Source organism: Miniopterus schreibersii, assembly GCF_964146895.1.
Source record: "Miniopterus schreibersii genome assembly, chromosome: 11".
NCBI lineage: Eukaryota > Metazoa > Chordata > Mammalia > Chiroptera > Miniopteridae > Miniopterus > Miniopterus schreibersii.
Genome location: NC_138111.1, coordinates 61,977,687 through 61,996,577, shown reverse-complemented (window position 1 = coordinate 61,996,577; position 18,891 = coordinate 61,977,687). Strand labels below are relative to the sequence as shown.

Genomic DNA, 18,891 nt, shown 5'->3' with positions numbered 1-18,891 from the left:
ACAGCTTTCAAGTTTATTAAGCACCATTGCATTCAGTTTAATGTTTGTTCTAATCAGTCCCACGGTTAGGTATCCGTAGTTGATATTTTGAAGGCAGTGATATGTAATGGAAAGGTCTGTGATCTTGAGACTATTACTGTTTCACTTTCTAAGCTTCAGTCCCATATTTGTAAAGGGACAGTACTACCTATTTCACATGGTTAATTTTATGATGAATATATTAAATTAGGTTTTTAAAGCATCATAACTAGGCACATAGTAGACAGGTTATTTCACTTCTATTTTATGACTAAAACATGTGTAAAGGATTCAGATGCCATTATATATATATTATATATATATATTTCACCCAAGGATGTTTTTTCCATTGACTTTTTTTTTAGAGAAAGTGGAAGGGTTGGGGGGGAGACAGAGAGAGAGAGAGAGAGAAACATTGATGTGAGAAAGATACATCAATTGGTTGCCTCCCGCACCCACCCAGACTGGGGCCAGGGATGTGACCTGCACCCCAGGTACATGCTCTAGACTGGGAATCAAACCCGAGACCCTTTGGTGCACAAGCTGGCTCTCGAACCTCTGAGCCACACCAGCCAGGGAGCCATGTAATAATTTACATTTGGCCTCTGTGTATGAGAGACTCTCCCCAGTGTAGGATGACCAGTCCTCTAAGCCAGATCTAAGGACTCCAACATGTTGATGGAATCCATGTCAGAGGCTGTGGACCACTTGGCTCCTCCTTACATGATCCTGCATTATTTGCCCAAAGGGATCATCCAAGAAATTCATTGCTCAGAACTTTTCACAATGATAAACTTTTCAACATCATCTTCTCTGTGTTAATGCCCTAGACAACATGATCTCGTGAGAAACTTACAATAACAAATAAGTGATCTTTGTTTATATATATATATGTTTATATATATGTTTATTGTTTATTTTTTATTTTTTTAAATATATCTTTATTGATTTCAGAGAGGAAAGGAGAGGGAGAGAGAGAGCGAAACATCAATGATGAGAGAGTCATTGATCGAGCCCATAACCCGAGCATGTGCCCTGACTGGGAATCGAACCCCGATCGCCTGGATCTTAGGTCCACGCTCAACCGCTGAGCCACGCCCGGCTGGGCTATATATATATGTTTAAATATATATGTTTATATTTATATTTACACATAAATATATATATACATATTTATGTGATATGTGCATATATATGATCTATTTAGACATAGGTTCTTAAATATATTCAAATATATGTTCTTAAAATATTTATATAACTTCTTTAAATATACTTAAATATAGGTTCTTAAATACAGCAATAGATAATTAAGTTGCACTATTGTACACTAATTATTAATAACGGCAAATAAGAAAAATTAGTGAGAGAATTACTTTTCTTTCAGGAGAAGGTGCCAGAATACTGTGTATTTCCTCTGTAAAAAGTTTTTCCACCTTTTCCCTACTTTGAAATAAAGAATGGGAATCACTAAAACAGGTGATGGAAAAGAGAAGAATGGTAAAAAATGCCTCCCCTTTTAGTTAAAGCAAAGATTTTCTCCTAAACTCTTGTAAAGGTAGAGATGTAAATTCATAACTAGACGGTATTTATACCTAGAAATATTCACTGTTTGGGCATGCACTTTTCCCCCTTAAATATCATCGAAGGTTTATGAAGACACATTTCCCCTTGTTTTCAAATACTCCCTGGCCCACCATTCTAAACCTAAATAACATACTTACCTCAGTTTGAAATTTTAAAATATTGCTTATTCTTGGAGATTATTATACTCATTGTCCAAAGAAGTAAATAAAACAATTATTCTTTTATAAATGACAATGCGTATCTCTCACCTTGAAGTTAAAGTCGCTTGTTTGAGAGGGATTAAATCATCTTGCTTTTGTTTTAAAGATATAAATCCCCCTGAAATTCCTGTTCCAGCTACAGCATGCTCATTGACCCCCGTTAACATTTTCCTTTTGCCACCACTCTCTTCCTTTTATGTTTTTTCCCGTTATGTAGATAATAACATAACAGTAACAGCTGCCATTTAATCAGTCATGAAATGCTGGGCACCGGGATCAGCGCACTGTGCTCTAATCCCCGCATTAATCCAGTGCTGCCCTCAGGGTCGTTATATGCTTAGTGTGACACGCACGTTTGGGATTCGGTATAATACGCAGCGATCGTGTCCTAGAAAGACATTAGAGATAGTGTGGAGAGGGAGCTGACTTGGAGGTGAATATTATCTCTGCGAGTAATTTTGATCATGTGATCTTGGAGGAAAAAACAACAGTATTTGTACACCTAAGGTTAAAAAAAATTCTATGCGTATTTTGTGAACTTTTTCCAGAATGGGTCTCATTTTATTTGATTAGGCATGCTGCTTGCTTTCAGTGTGATGTTATTGAACACCCTAAGCCTGTGGGCAGATTTTTTATTTTTACATAGGCCTGGACTATCTTCTGTCTACTTAAATACTTGCAAATACATATTCATCAGTTCCCCATGTTTTGTGTTGTAGACATCACTTATCTCAATTTCGTGTCTCAATCACAATGTTGAGGGCTCAGTTCCTCAAGTTCTTTGTTCTGAGCTTGTCCTCAGATCAGTTGAGTTACATCCACCAATTCTTATAAAATTGATTTTTAATACGTTTTTTCTCCTTCCTCTAAACAGTCTGTACCCAGCTTTTTTGTTGTTTAGCAAAATAGTCTCTCTTTAATCTTTTCTAAATAGTTGTTTCTTTTTCATTCATACCATTTACTTTGCCACCGTAGCTTAGTCTTCATCTGTCTCAAACAGTATTTGGTCTTAATTAAATCGATCTTTCCGCAAAATTGGGAAATTCCCATGTGTGGGTTGGAGATATAATACACGCTTCTTCCTTGAAGATGTCATAAATCTAATCCTTAAATGTGATTATAAACAAAAGCACTTGTAAGGGGCCAGGATCATCTTCCCTATCCTAATAGAATGCTAAAATGAAAGTTTTGGATAACTAAATAATGGATTTTGTTTGATAATTTTTACATGTCATATACATTTTGAATTATTTAGTAAACACTTTCAACATTCAGAAACAATTAAACAACTTAAAGATGTAGAAGTTAAAACTTACAATTAGTCGGAAACAGCACTTCATTTTATGGAACATGCAGCTTCCAATTTAGGATTTTTATCCTGTGATATATACTATATAAGACTATGGCAACTGTCTGCAAAGTGTGATAATGTATATATCTTGTAGGTTAAATGAGACACCCACCTCAGCACTTGTCACAGTGAGTCTTCAGTAGAAATTTAATGTTGTTTTAATAGAATTATAAATAGCAGAATGAGAACAAGGCAAACAATTGTGAATACAGAGGTATAAGATGATGAAACATTGGATGAGTTGATGTGTTTTCGGGAAATCAGGATAGTTCTGCAGTATGTCCTGAAATTCATAAAATGCTGTGCAGCCATTCCTGGTATTTCCTTATTTTTCCATCTGCTGTCCCACTATTCTGAACTTCAGAATACTCCTTTCCTTATCAAAAATGGTTAACAATTTCTTTCAAAGTAAGTTTCTCCCTAATGTAAATATAGTTTCTGATGTCTTTCTAGAATGTAATGGGATATTTACCATTCAGAATGTAGTTGGCTGGAAAGTGTCTAGGTTTAAAAGAGAGCTTGGAAAGAAACCCCTGCTTATGTGGTCAATTAATATATGACAAAGGAGGCAAGAACATACAATGGGGTAAAAACAGTCTATTCAGTTAATGGTGCTGGGACCACTGGACAGATAAATGCAAAAAAAAAAAAAAAATGAAACTAGACCACCTTCTTACACCATATATGAGAATAAACTCAAAATAAATTAAAGATTTAAATGTAAGAAACAAAGCTATAAAACTCCTAGAACAAAACATAGGCAGTAAACTAAACTCTGAATTCTCTTTTAGCGATATCTTATACTGCTAGAGTAAGGGAAACAAAAGAAAATAATAAACAAAATGGGATTACATCAAACTAAAAAGGGTTTGCACAGTAAAAGAAACCACCAACATAGCAAAAAGATAACCTACTGAATGGAAGAAGATATTTACCAGTGATACAATCAATAAGGGGTTAATGTTCAAAATTAATTTTTAAAAATATCCTCATACAACTCGACACCAAAAAACACAGTCTAATTTGAAAAAGGGCAAAGAACCCGAATAGACACATCTCCAAAGAGGACCTACAGATGGCCACTAGATATGTGAAAAGATGCTCAAGGTCGCTAATCATCAGGGAGATGCAGATTAAAACCACAATGAGGTAAGAGGTATCACCCCACACCTGTCAGAATGGCTCCGTCAGCAAATCAGCAAACAGCAGGTTGGAGAGGATGTGGAGAGAAGGGAAAGCCTGTGTACTTTGGGGGGGATTGTAAACTGCTACAGCTACTATGGAAAACAGTGTGGAGGTGCCTCCAAAAATTAAAAATAGAACTGCTCTATGACCCAGCAATTCTACCCATGTGTATATTTCCAAAGAAACCCAAAACACTAATTCAATAGAATATACAAACCCCTCTGCTCAGTGCAGCATTATTTATAATAGCTGAGATATGAAAGCAACCCAAGTGCCCATCAATAGACAAGTGGATAAAAAACTAGTGGTATTTATATACAATGGAATATTACTTGGTCATAAAAAAGGATGGTATCTTACTATTTGCAATAGCACATAGAGGATATGCTAAGTGAAATAAGTAATGTAGAAAAAGACAAATATATTATTTCACTTATATGTAGAATCTAAAAAACAAAGCAAGTGAACAAACAAAATAGAAACAGACTCATAGATGCAGAGAACAAACTGACAGTTGCCAGAGTGGAGAGGGTTTTGGGGTCTGGGTGAAAAAGGTAAAGGGATTAAAAACTATAAATTGGTGACAAAATAGGCACCGGGATATATAAAACAAGTACAGCAAAGGAAATATAGTCAATAACATTGTGATAATTATGTATGGTTCCAAGTGGGTACTTGAATTTATCAAGGGAATCACTTCATAAATTATATAATTTTCTAACCACTGGAGTGTACTCCTGAAGCTAATATAAAATAATATTAAATGTCAACTGTAATTAAAAAATTAAATTAAACAAGATTATGTCAAATAAAATAAAAAGAGTGAGTTATAATTCTCAAGAACAGAAAAAAAGAGACAAAGAAGCACAAACTGAGGGTACTAGTGTATATATATGTATATACATATACATGTACTAGTATATATGTGTATTTTATATATAAATTTATATAAATATACATTGGTAATGTAATTTGTATGAACATAGCCCTTGAAGCATGACCTTATATGATTCTTCTAGCAGTGGGACAGAAAGCAGCTTACTTATGTTCTAATCCACTCAATGTGTCCTGACAAAGCGACCCGCTTAGCCATGAGCTCCCCACCATCTCTGTTCCTACCCCAATCTCCTTTGCTCCCTAATGGATCAGAGATTTTCAGAAAGTGTGGGAGGTGCGGCACAGACGTCTTCTTGGAGGTGCCAGTTCTTTGAGGTTTGGGCCTGAATTTCGCAGGAGAGGAATGGACACAACTCCTCTCTGCCTAATTAGCATGTGTGCGTTTGGGCAACGCAGACAAGTAACACTGCGCAGCAGCCAACTACCAACCTCGCCTATCGCTTTATTTTCTTTTAGCAGGTCGGTAGGAGAAAATAATGCTTTTAATAAGTTCTTTTATAGATAATTGAGACAGGCTGTGAAAGTTTATTTTTTTTTTTTACTATACGTAGTGTATTTTATCTAGAAGTAGAAGTCACTTAAATACCTACATATTACATATCAACTTATCAAGTTGATGACTGTCATTTCCCACATTGTATAAATTTTGTCTAGGAAAATTATGGAACATAAAGGAAGAATACTTGCTAATATTTAGTAAAGAAGTCAATGGTAAAATACTAAACAAGGAGCCCACACACCCTGTTACTTATCACAGTTTTATGACTAGAAAAATGTTTATGTTTCTAATATGTCTATAATAAGAAAACCAATGCTGTCATTTTCATAGTACAACAGCTTTTCTAAGTAAAATAACATGCAATTGAGAGGTTTTATTTTTTGTAGTGTTTCTTAATCCAGAGTCTGTTTACTGCCTTGGAAGTCCCAGAAAGACATAATTGTCATTGCTATATTGTGCATTTAACAAAATCTATAACAGCAATATTTAGGGAGGTATTTTTTAAATGGCAATGTGGAGAGATAATAAAAGTTTCACGCTAATCAGCATCATTTTATAAAGATGTTTATTGCTCTAAATGTCCTTTTTCGTCTTCCTTTCATTTGTAGGAATTGAAGAGCGTCCTGGAAGCTGCTTCATGAACTGCCTGGGCTTCTAAAGTGCCCAGTGGAGTTTTAATCATATAAGGTAAATACCTAATTTATTTTAGTTGTGTTTTTAGGGTGAAATGAAATACCATTTTTTTTTGTCTTCCAACTTAGTTTCTTTATACCAGGAAGTTAATGGTCTTTTATTTACACATATATTTAATTCAGTAGTTACTCTGGTTTGTTGGCTCCAAAGTGACTGGGGAAGTTACTGTCATACTGACAATCCAATGCTGGCCTTATACAATTTTCTCTGTAAAACGGTCATAAATATTTTATGAGGATATGTTTCAGAGAGCCTGTACATGGTTTTTGTTTGCTTATAGTGATCTCTGTACTTTCAAACCATGTTAGCATATGGTTTATAATGTATAAACTATGTTACATATAACGTGTAATGGCTAAAGATATCTTCTTTATTAATACTTATGACATGGGTAGTGACATTGGATGTATATTACTCTGACTTTGAAGTGGCCCTGAGTTATTCTGGACTTTTGGGTTTCATTCTCCTTGGGGGGGTATAACATTTGCTCACTCTATATTTGCAAAAATTTCATTTATAAGAGTAGAAACTGCCTCGTACCCTTTCAGAGCTTCAGTATGTGTGATGTGGATGACTTTTTTTTTGTTTTTTTGAGTGTTTTCTTTTTTGGTAAATCTTATTAGGTTTTCTACCTTTTCTTTCTTTGCTGGTAGTCCTTTACCAAGCATCCCAACAAGGTTTTTATTTTTTTAATTATTTCTTTAATTTTTTTGTTTTCAGTTGTTCATAAATTGAGACATTTGCAGTCACTGCTTTCTTTTCCTCACATAAAATTCTTGAGAAAGGAATTAGGATTTGAGGGATGCCCAGGAGGGTAAAGCATGGCTACTAACTGTTAAGAAAGGCTCATTAAAGCAACGAAGGGGGGCCATGTGGGACTATATCGCCGTGTCATGATGAAGACCAAGAAATGAAGCAAAGAACATTTTCTTCTGAAAACTGGGTTCCTAGAAAGGGAATATGCCAGCTTCCAGCACCTTTTCACATGTCTACCAGACACACAATAATAGCAAGGAAGGAATGACTCGTATGTAAATGGCCTACCCAGCTATAAATGGTACACACAGGCACAAGCATGCACACCAGTCTAGGATGCTGTTTGGGGATCCAAAGGAAACTCACTCCCCATGCATAGATATATAGGCTTAAATGAAAAAGAAATATATTTCAAGGGGTAATAGAGAAATTAAATATGCGTGGAATATATTGAATTGGTCAGATTTTTTTTTTTTTTAAATAATGGCATCATTGATAAAATTTAAATTATCAACTGCATGATGAAGCATATGGCTCACATTTTACAAGGGTCTGGTCCATTATGTTAACTTGGATAAGATAATAGGAGGAAAATGGACAGGCAGTTATGTGAAGAGAATTGGGGGAAATTGCTCATTTGCACAGCACAAAACTATCTCTCACTTACAGGGCTCTTCCAATCAAAAAGAACATTTAATACCACTTAAAATATGATAAATTGGATGGGATTTGAAGACACTATGAAATATAATTACTTCTTTGAGTATTTCTTAGTATTTCTTTTATACTTCCTTTAGCCAGTTTAAATAATCCTGATAAATTAAGCTCTTTTTCCTTCATGGGAAGTCCTACAATGTCTCCCTGATTGTAAACCCAGAGAACACTGTCTTCAGATGTACCTGGATAGTAGATAGGAGGTTATTTCATTTTTTCTGCAAAAAATGAAACATGCACTATTAATTTATTAAATGACTAGAGGTTATTTGAAAATTAATATTTCATTTGATTTTGATGGAATTTTTATAAAACATCAAAGCCATATGGGAATTTGTCTGCACTGAGAAGTTTCATTTTAACAAGAGTTTAAAGCATGTAACATAAGCAGAAGGAAAGGACAGAGCCTGGATCCTCTAGATTCTTGTTCTAACAATTAAGCTCATTTTCACTAACATTTTCAGGCCCTTCTTCTTGCAGTACTGGCTCTTTCTCTTTTGTCTTTCTCATTTTATATGAAGAGAGTCAATTACAGGGGCAAGGGGGGTTGGTGGAGGTGTTAGAGGGTATAGGGGGATAAATAGTGATGGGAAAAATAATAAAATTAAATAATAAAATAAAATATAACATAAAATAAAATAGGAAAAATAAATATAGCACATCTGGGGGGGGAAAGTCTTCATCTAAAATGGCAAAGGGAGATTTTAGCAATGGTCCCCACAACCCCCACAGGTATTGATCTATTTACCTATTTTTTATTGCTAATCTTTTTTAAAACATTTTTTAAAATTGATTTCAGAAAGAGGAAAGGAGAGGGAGAGAGAGAGAGAAACATCAGTGATGAGAGAGAATCATCAATTGGCTGTCTCCTGCACACCCCCTAATGGGGATCAACCTCCCAACCCAGGCATGTGCCCTGACCTAGGATTGAACCCTGACCCCCTGGTTCATAGCTTGATGCTCAACTATGGAGCAGCAGCGGCAGGGCTATTCTAATATTTATTTCCTCAAAGCCTTTGACAAGGTTCTAAACAATTATTTTCTCCATTCTAAAGCCATCAGAATTTGTTTTAAAAATCTATATTAGTAAAGAGTGAGATAAAATGTGAATAAAGCTGAGGCATTTTATGTTGTACAAAGAATCGCCGATTTAAGTTTAAAAGGTAAATATCACCAGTGTGATGACCAACGTGCAATGAGAATGTGAACGGCATTAACAGCGTATTGAACAGAGAAGGGCCTGAGAAACAAGTCAGTGCCCTGAGCAGAGACCCCTCCAAAACTGCAGCCGTGCCCACAAGGCGGAGCAGGACATTGAAAACGCAGGAATAACTGCTCAGCTCAAACAGGATAACAAGGCGATCTGAACATTTGAAATTATTAGGTTTACCTTGTTTTGAGAAGGTAAGACTTTCCAGTTTTAGAGATGATGATAATTCTCTGTAAATATTTGAGTCACGCAGATGGAAGGGAGGCTAGACGTTTATAGCTGTGACTTGAGAGAGGTCCTGAGACATTTGAGTGCCATGTGATCCAATATGGGAAAGATTTTTAAAATAATATTATATGGGTTTAATTTAAGTAAACAAAAAACAAACAAAAAATGTAAAAATTAGAATTTCTTCCTAAATAGAATGGGCGACTCCATAAAGGGTTGAGAGTCCTGCCTCTAAAGATGTCACCAGGTGTGGTTGGCTAGCCAACTGCTTCTCACCAGGGACTCATGTATCAATCAGTGTTTGAAGAGATGACAGTTCGCATTTGGCCCCAAGGTTCTTTCTGGTTCCCAGAATCTATGAGTTCTCTCTATCTGACGTAAGTTGCCCATAGTGAGGCAGAAGGTTTTGTGGTTCCAATTCCAGGTCCAGTGTCAGCATTCCTGCGGTGGCTTCGCTCTCACTGTATCTGTCACTTTGGAATTTCCATGAGGTCTCCAGGGCTCAGTTTACTGGTCTGTGAGGAGAGGAGGTAAAACTTCTCCCAGTACGATGTTGTCACTGAGGCTCACGTACTAATGATAGTAAGAAAGAGTGACTTAAAATCAGCTGTTAAGGACTTTATGCTTTGCCGTTTCACTGACCTTGACTGAGAAACCAAGAATTACTCAGTTACCTATGAGTTTATTTTACAGCATAAAGTTAAGTATTTTATGGGTATCATTTTTTAATGGTTTAAAATTATGACTAGAATAAGATATCCTTTCAATCAGACTTCTGTTTCATGTATTGAATAAAACCAGACTTTTGTCCTGAGGAAAATCTGGACAAAACTGGCTATAAAATAGTCCCTTTTGTACTTCTCTGCATGGGTGGGATGGTAGCCTGTCTAAGTGAGTGTCTGGTTAGGCTCTGTCCAGTTATGAGAAGATGCCAAAACTATGCATGCTTTTAAACCTAGAGGTTCCTCCTTACTTAGTAACACCAAATATCTGTGGTCTGTTAGTCATCATATAATATGTACATCACTATTTCTGACAGCCAGTATTAATCAGCAAAGTGGAGGCAAGATGTAATATTCGGGAAGGACTGCCTGAATGATATGAAGCCTTGTCATTCATCTATACAGCTTAAATTTTATCAATGGATTAAGCAAGACTATTAAAATCTCTGTATTTACTCTGTAGAAGTGTTTTCACTCAACCACAGCTTGAATCAATGCAATTGACTTATACTAATTCGTGCTTGAGAGGCTAGAAAGGCATGCTTGCATTTGCTGTAGTAGTGTTGTTTATCACGGTGTGGTTTTCTGTATTCTTTCTAGGCCTCCTCCATCGAGGAGACCTTGGGACATGCTTTCCTCCAGTGTCAGCTCTCCAAAGAGCAGAGCTTCTCCTGGCAACTTGTTTATTTTTAACTTGTGAACCCACTGAATTATGCATTAGATTTATTGGCATGTGTGTGTAGGGTACTAGGAAGCTCAGAATCTAATGTGTCGAATATCTGTCAAGGAAAATGAATCTAATGATGTACGTGGTAGTTAAGCATTGCTGCTCTGGGATCAGTCTAAACGTGCGCCCCATCTCTTTTATTTAAATCAAGGGTAGATTTGCTTAGGATACCACCTCATTTTCTTTACAGTGCGATGGTTAGTGGTGTTTTGAAGATTAAAGAAGCTAATCACTTAATATATTAACACGTTCTCTGTAAATGTTAGCTATGGTCAAATACAAAAGTAAAAAGTTCCACCAAGCAGCTCCTTTTTTGACCACAGCTCTTGGCCTACCAAAGCACGCCTGTACTGAGCATCTATTACGTTCGCTTCTCACTCATCCGTGTGCAAGTAAACAGTATATGCAGCTGACCACTTAGGACTCAACAGTTATCTTCAGTGCATAGCCCACAGAGGAAGGGAAAGGAACAAAAATTAAGAATAACTTTTTATGTGTTCTTTCTATACCCATGTGTACTTCCGGGGATCCAAGTTTTATTAGAAGAGTTTAAGTTTTTCTTCATAGATGTTTGGGGATATCCAAGGGAGAGGAGCTCATTTCAGTGCTTGGGTCCATTCTCTTCATGGCCCGGCCCAGGGCTCTGCTTAAAGTAGGAGCTGAATCGCACCGACTGGGGTTTGCGTTTGCTGTGTGCCCTTGCCCTTGCCCTTGCCCTTGCCCTTGCCCTTGCCCTTGCCCTTGCCATGGGGTAAGGGGGAGCTGCTCGAACTACAGCTGCACCTCGACTTCTTGGCTCCTTGCCCTTCGGTTACAGAAGATAATAGGAAAACAGAGTCAATCTGTGAGACCTCACATCCAACTCTCGATATGTGAAGCTCCGTTAGGAGTTCTGTGTTTCAACTCTGGGAAAGCTCTATTTTCCGAGGAAGGACCCCTGTTCATCCAGAAGGTGAGAAATCAAACTCTTTGTCCGCTAGGCGATCAAAAGTTTCAATGGTAAAGGAACAGTGGCAATAGGAGAACACCGTTCTTCAATATTCGTGCAACAACTTTTATAACACTTGCCTGGTGCCCGGCACCATTTTACGCACTTTACAACATTTTCTTCAGGAAGCCCATACGGCCCCCTGAAATGAATATATAGCATCACCATCCACATTCTGCTAACGAAGATACTGAAATTAAATTACTTGCCCAAGATCACACAAGTGATAAATCTGTTACATAACAAGGTGTACTTAGCAATGAGGGGCTACAGCAAAAGAGTATTTCCTAAGAGAACATAGGCGGCAGTGATGGGGCCGTGGGCACTGCAGAGGAACCTGGTTCTCTCTGTGCCCTGTCTCCAACATCTCCTGCCATTTGGTGGGTTAAGTAAGGAGGAATGACTTTGGGATGGGTAAAGGTTTATAAATATGAAGTCTGTATTAAAAAAAAAAAAATTGGAGAGCGGTAACAAGAGCAATTCCTTTTGCTCGGAACCTAAATAATTGTGCTACTAGCCAGACTAGATTTTCCCCTGGGAACGGGAGATAAGCAAGATTAATCTCAGCGTGTCTCTAGAAAACCTGTTTGCATTGGGCCTCCCTCTGGATTCGGATTGCTTTAGGCCCTACTGTTGCATGGCACCTAGGATCCTTGAAATCTTTTTATGACTCCGAATACGTGTTCCACATGTAATTTACAATAGCATTGAAGAAGTGCAATCCCTAATTAATTCACCAATCAGCTGTCAGAGCCTGTGAGCTTTCCTGGTTCACTGTTGACTTCCCTGTGGGAAAGCAGTATCCTGAGAGCGCCGTGTCCTTTATGCCGCGAGTGGTGTTAGAGCAGATACTAAGTCATGCTGCTTGTTCATGGAAAATATGCCACCCTCATGAGTGCCTTGATGACTTTGTTAAAAATACCTTCTGCCGCCCCTGTTCTCTTGTTCTCATGAACACTGTGGCTGTGCGGTACAGCAGGGTTTCCACGGTGCCGCAAATCAGGACGAGGGAGGTCAGCATCTCTCAGTTTCATACCTGGGCATTTTCCCTCGAGTTTTTCTATTTTATCCTTAAGAAACTTTATTCCATTTAATTTTTAAAAAGTAATTTAAAACCTGTTTTCTCAGATTGTATTATTTTTGAAGACTTTCTTATCTCAAATATTCCAAAATGGGGATGTTTTTATACAATAGAAATATTCATTTCTATGAAGTATTTCATGGGTTTATAAATTTATAACTAGGTAAACATGTTTTATGAGTGCTTTCAGGAAAAAATAGGAAGGAAATAAATAGTGCTTGTAGGATTATAAAATCAGTCTAATTTTAATTAATATTTGCTTTAAGATTACACAGTTTTTTGTTGAGTAATGAACTATCCCCAAACTCAGGTACTTAACATAATTATTTGATTGTTTCTCACAGGTCTGTGACTCAAGGGGTGGTTTGGGTGAGCTTAGGCTCCACCGATTTCAGCTGAACTTACGCATATGGTCACAGTGCGTAGGCAGGGCTGGCTAGTCTACAATGGTCTCACTCACTTACATTTTGCAGTTCTCTAGCTAAGGCACCAGGAGTGACTGGGCATGTGTCTCTTATCATACAATTGATTAGTTTGGACAAATTCACAGAGTGGATGGCAGGGTTTCAAGACAAAGCATTCAAGACTCTCCCGGCCACTGCTTTGAACTGGCTCAATATTGCTTTGGCTGCATTCTATTGGCCAAAACAAGTCAGAAGGCCAGTCCAGATACAAGACCTGGACAAATGGATTCTACCTCTTGATGAGAATAGTTGCAAAGTAACACTAGAAAGGCAGGGAATCCAGGGAGGAGAGAGGAACTGGTGCGATTTTGCTATCTACCACACTTAACTATCTGGCAGAGCTTAATGGTCATCGAGGCCTGGCCCAGGTGAAGTTTTTGCAGTTATCTAATCATGCTGGTTTCTCCATCAAAAACAGCTCTCCTTCGCCATTTGACAGCACAGCCTAGCCCCACAACGGCAACACAACACATTCTACGTCCGTCCAGACTCTTTTATTTCTGAGTTACCTCTTTTTAAAATCGGTTTTATTGAATAGTTTGGCATATGAAAAAATGTTTACAATATGCACAAGGTGTAAATAAAACTACAATGTGCATAACATTATGTATGCCATCCCGTGTAGCTCAAATATTCTTCCCCAACCCAGTCCCTTTCCTTTCAGAACATGACCTCTCTTCCAAATTGCGTTTACCATTCTTTTTTTGCTTTTCATTACGGTTTTCACACATTTTTCCCAATATATATTTCTTGTGGGGTACATAATTTATAATTTTTTGTTTTTATTTTTTTAAAAATATGTTTTTATTGATTTCAGAGAGAGGAAGGGAGAGGGAGAGAGAGAGAAACATCAATGATGAGAGAGAGTCAGGGATCAGCTGCCTCCTGCACGCCCCCTACTGGGAATGGAGCTCGAAACCCGGGCATGTGCCCTGAAGGGAAATGGAACTGTGATCTTCTAGTTCATGGGTTGACAACCACTGACCCATGCCGGCCAGGCATAGTTTTTTTTTAATTTTACACAAATGGAGTCATAATTTCCTACTTACAAGAGCTAGCCACTGTTTTAAATTTTGTATTTTAACGAAAGTATTCAGTATATTTAGATTAATTACAATGCTAATATATTTTTATATCTTCAATATTATTTTGAGGGTGTCTAGTCATTCCTGTGTTTCTTCGGCTGTTGCTAAATTGCCTAGAATTGATTAGTTATTCTCATTTGTATTTCCCTCCATTAGCTTAATACTTTTATTACCTTTTCTAGCTTGATGCTTATATTGGAAATGTATCATCCATAGAGAAACTCACTAAAATGTGAAGCTCAATCTTCACTCCCCTTCTAAACAATATAAGAGCATGGTATAGCTTAACTACAATCAGTACCCTTTAATTTTATATGCAATTTTTATGTATTTGAGTTCTGTTGCCATTTTTAGTTTTAATGACAATTTTTTTTGGTTTGTTTTACATAAATAAATATGACTGTTGCTCACTGTGTTTGCTTACCTTCCCCCTTGAACCTGAGGTCTTCCATCTGAGTTCACTTTCTTCTACTTGAAGAAGTACATTGAGAATATCATTTATATTTGTCTTTTGGTAGCAAAGGCTCAGTTTTATTTGTACATAATTATCTTCTTTCTTACTATTGAAAGACATCTTATTAAATATGATTCTAAGTTTATGGTTATTTTGCTTTAGCTCATTTCACTTGTTATTCTACGGGCTGTTGATGTGCATGGCTGCTATTTAGAAGTCAGATGTCAAGCTAATTGCTTTCCTTAAAGATGATCAGTCCTACCTCTCCACTACATTAAGTGTTTTTCTTTGTCTTTGGTACCTTGAAGTTTTACTATAATATGTGCAGGTATTAATTCTTTGTATTTATTATATATTTTTGGTCATAGGTTACTTAATCTTTATATTGGTATTTTTTATTAATTATGGAAAATTTCAGTTATTATTTACCTACATATTACCTCTATCCCTTTTATCTCTCTTTTCCTTCTGGAAATTCATAAAGTAAAATTTAGTTTTAGTGCTCTATTCAAATTTTGCTTTCTAATGTGTCTGTAATTTTTGGTCTCTGAATTTTGTTCTCTTTAAGTTGTGGCATAATTTCAGACATGTATTGTAGTGGCAAAAATAGTAACAAGGGTTTTCGTGCACCTTCATCCAGATTCCCCAGCTGTTAACATTTTACCACATTTGCATTGTCATTTTTCTTTCTGAAACATTTAAGAATAATTTGAGACATGATGCATCAGAATTATGAAATGCTTCTGTATATTTTTCCTAAAACCAGAAACATCTTATTTATAGCCACAGTTAATTACAAAAATCAAGACATTTACATTAATATGGTACTATTAATTAATCTACAGACATTCTGTTAGTTATCTCTTACTGTGATTACTACAAAAGATAGTGGCTTAAAACAACAAACACAAGTAAAGTAAATTCCCCAATTAAAAACAATAACAACAAATTGGCAAATTGGATTCAAAAGCAAAACAAAAATGTGACCTAACTATGGTCTATAAGAGACTTACTTTAGATCCAAAGACATGTATAGGTTGAAAGTTAAAGATAACTCGTTCCAATAGTAACCAAAAGAGGGGAGACAAAATAAATATAATTAGACAACATAAATTCGAAGTAAGCTTTGTTAAAAGAGACAAAAAAGGACATTATCTAATGATAAGAGGATCAATTCACCAAGAAGATATAGTAATTATAAGTGCATCAAACACCCCAGCTCTTCATATAGGAAGCAAATAGTAACAGAACTGAAGGAAAAACAGAAAACTCTACAGTAATAGTAGGAGACATCACATCCCACTTTCAGTAAGGGTAGAAAACCAGACAGAAGATCAATAAGGAAACGCTGGATTTTGTCAGCAATATAGTCCAATTCAATCTAACAGAAATGTATGGAACACTCCACCCAACAGCAGCAGAATACACATTTTCACATGGAATATTATCCAGGGTAGACCAGATGATAGGTCACAAAACAAGCCTGGATAAAGTTTAAAATATTAAAATTATGCGAAAAATCTTTTTAAAACACAGTAGAATGAAACTATATATCAATAGCAGAAGGAAAATTGGGAAACCCACAAATATGAAGACATTTATGAAAATATGTAAATATCGTTGTCTTAATATTCATTGAACTTTAACTCGCTTGCTTTAAAAAGAACTTATATGTATATATGCATAGCCCATGGACACAGACAAGAGTGTGGTGAAGGCCTAGGGAGAGGGTGGGAGGAGGGGAGAGAGGCTCAGTGGGGGAGAAGAGGGACATCTGTAATACTTTCAACAATAAAGATAAAAATAAAGAAATAAATAAATAGATAAATATTTTTAAATTTCTTGCCAGACCACTAATGCATTTTTTAAAATGTTTCATTTTTTTGGTTTTAATATTTTATCTAACATTTAGTTTGCCTTCAGCATGACGATCAGTGAGGATATCTGTTCCACCAATTGCTAAAAACCAAAGATATGCTTCCTATTTTGATACCTATTTTTTATATCTAATATTACATTCTCTTCCTGCCTCTCAAAGCTTTGGCTCTTTTCACTGGGCATTGTGGTTACTACTTCCTTGGTAAAAATGTGATATGCTTCCCTCTAATTATTCATGCATTTTGGCTCCCCAAATTATGTTACGCACGTTATCAACAGAGTCCGTAGCCTATTCCAAACTTTCTCCTAATAGTAACTCAGTACGTTGGATCACCTCTAGGTAATAGTATTTTCACATAGCAAAAAACGCCTAATGATAATACTAGCTAATGGCAACTGACTGCTTGCTGTACTCCAACATTCTAGATGCATTTGCCAGTATTAGCGCATTTAATCTTCCCAGCATCTTACCAATTGGATGCCATTATTACTCCCATTTTACTGACTAGAGAGCAAATAATGGAAAAGCTGGGAGTCCAGTCCAGGGATTCTGTCCCCAGAGGTTGTCCTAATTACGGCACATGACTGCAATGAAGAGGACCGCCTCCTGAAAAGCTATGAGCTATTTGTAAACCTCGGTATGAATGTAAAATCTCCAAGGCAACGGGGGAAGGATCTGGAAGGGGGCATGAAAAACATTTCCTTTCTTCCAAAGCTGAAGAATCCGAAGCTTGAAAAATCTCAGCTTAGTTTCTACTTAGAAATAAGTTTGAGGCAAAATTTAGGTCTCCCGATGCCCACTCAACCCAGTTCACGTTTATCATACTGTAAATGTCTGGTAAAATGAAAATAAATACCCTATGCTGAACTATTCACCAGGGGCACCAATATAACTCTACACCATCAATTTCAAAGTTGGATTCTAAAATAAATATGCGAGACATAGCATACATTAATTAAACATGAACTGCTTCTGCTTGCTTTCTTGGAGCATAAGAGGGCTTTGGGGGAATGATTTGGACAACCCATGCATTTTTGCGCAGATAATCCGGTTAGTTCAAATTTTTCTCTTGTCTTAAGCAAATGTGTTTGACATAATTTCTCTGCTCATTTGTTCAAAAGTTATCTTTGTAAGTGCAAATTTTGAACATGCTCTGGAAAAATCTTTTCTGGTTAGCAAGTAGATAAAGTATGCAGCTATAAAGAGGAACCATTACATACAAATTCATTTAGCAAAACACTCAAGTTGTTTATACTATTTAGTGTCGGCATGAGAAACTGACAGAGTAGTTGGCAGTTTATTGACATAGGCCTTTTGATTTCCATGGATTGATTGCTGTTATTTTTTGTTATAATATTATTTTATAATCCATGGTTTAAAAATAGTACTCAAGGCACCTCCATATTTAGTGTCTTCCCTGCAATACTTTGCAAAGAGTGATATTCAGAGTCCTTAAAAAATGGGTATGTCATGTGCTGTGATGAATCAGAGGGGCGAACCAACCTCCCAGAACACATTTTAGCCAAAAACAATGCCAGCCAGTGTAACTGGACGAGTTTGAGCTCTAATGCCCTTTGTGAAAGTGTGGAGATAAAGATGCCCTTGTATTTTACCCTCTTATTTGTGTTGGGTTAATATTCTTGCATTGATTTTTCTACTCTTCACACATCTCCTCCTAGTAGCATGAACTTACTTGAAAGAAAGATACACTGTAAAAAACAAGAACAACAAAAACAGAGCATAGAAGCCAAATGTTGCTGGATGTTTATGGGCTGATTGAATTTTTGTACCTTGTGATGGAGATGGCTTGTGTTCTCACTTATTCAGTTTCCCTTTTTGGTCCAGGCACACTGGAGAGATAGACTTCTTCAGCCCCTTTCTGTTAGGTTGGGCCTTGTGGTCATTATAATCAATGGGATCTAAGGAGAAGTGGTTCAATGAGTCATAGCCAAGCCTAGGTATTCAATGTGAGATCCTCCAGATTTTCTTTCCTTGCAAGATGACTGAGGGGCCTCTTACTCCAGGTGGTTTAGTCATGAGGTTACAGAGCTTCCATTTACTTGGAAACCTGCATGATGTGTGAAGCAGGCCCATGTGGAATTTCCACACGGGATATGTAGCATTAGTAAGATATAAACTTTTGTTTTGGTAGGCCA

The 18,891-nt window shown here is 36.7% G+C and overlaps 1 protein-coding gene across 2 annotated transcripts in view; it reads left to right on the top strand.

The window, feature by feature from the left end:
- The window catches only part of LINGO2 (leucine rich repeat and Ig domain containing 2), a 1,050,740-nt gene that overhangs the window by 455,957 nt on the left and 575,892 nt on the right, over window positions 1-18,891 (top strand). For both annotated transcript variants that reach the window (XM_081152398.1, XM_081152397.1), the window contains exon 3: window positions 6,343-6,421. The gene's annotated coding sequence lies outside the window, so the exon portion shown is untranslated. The remainder of the gene's footprint in view (window positions 1-6,342; window positions 6,422-18,891) is intronic.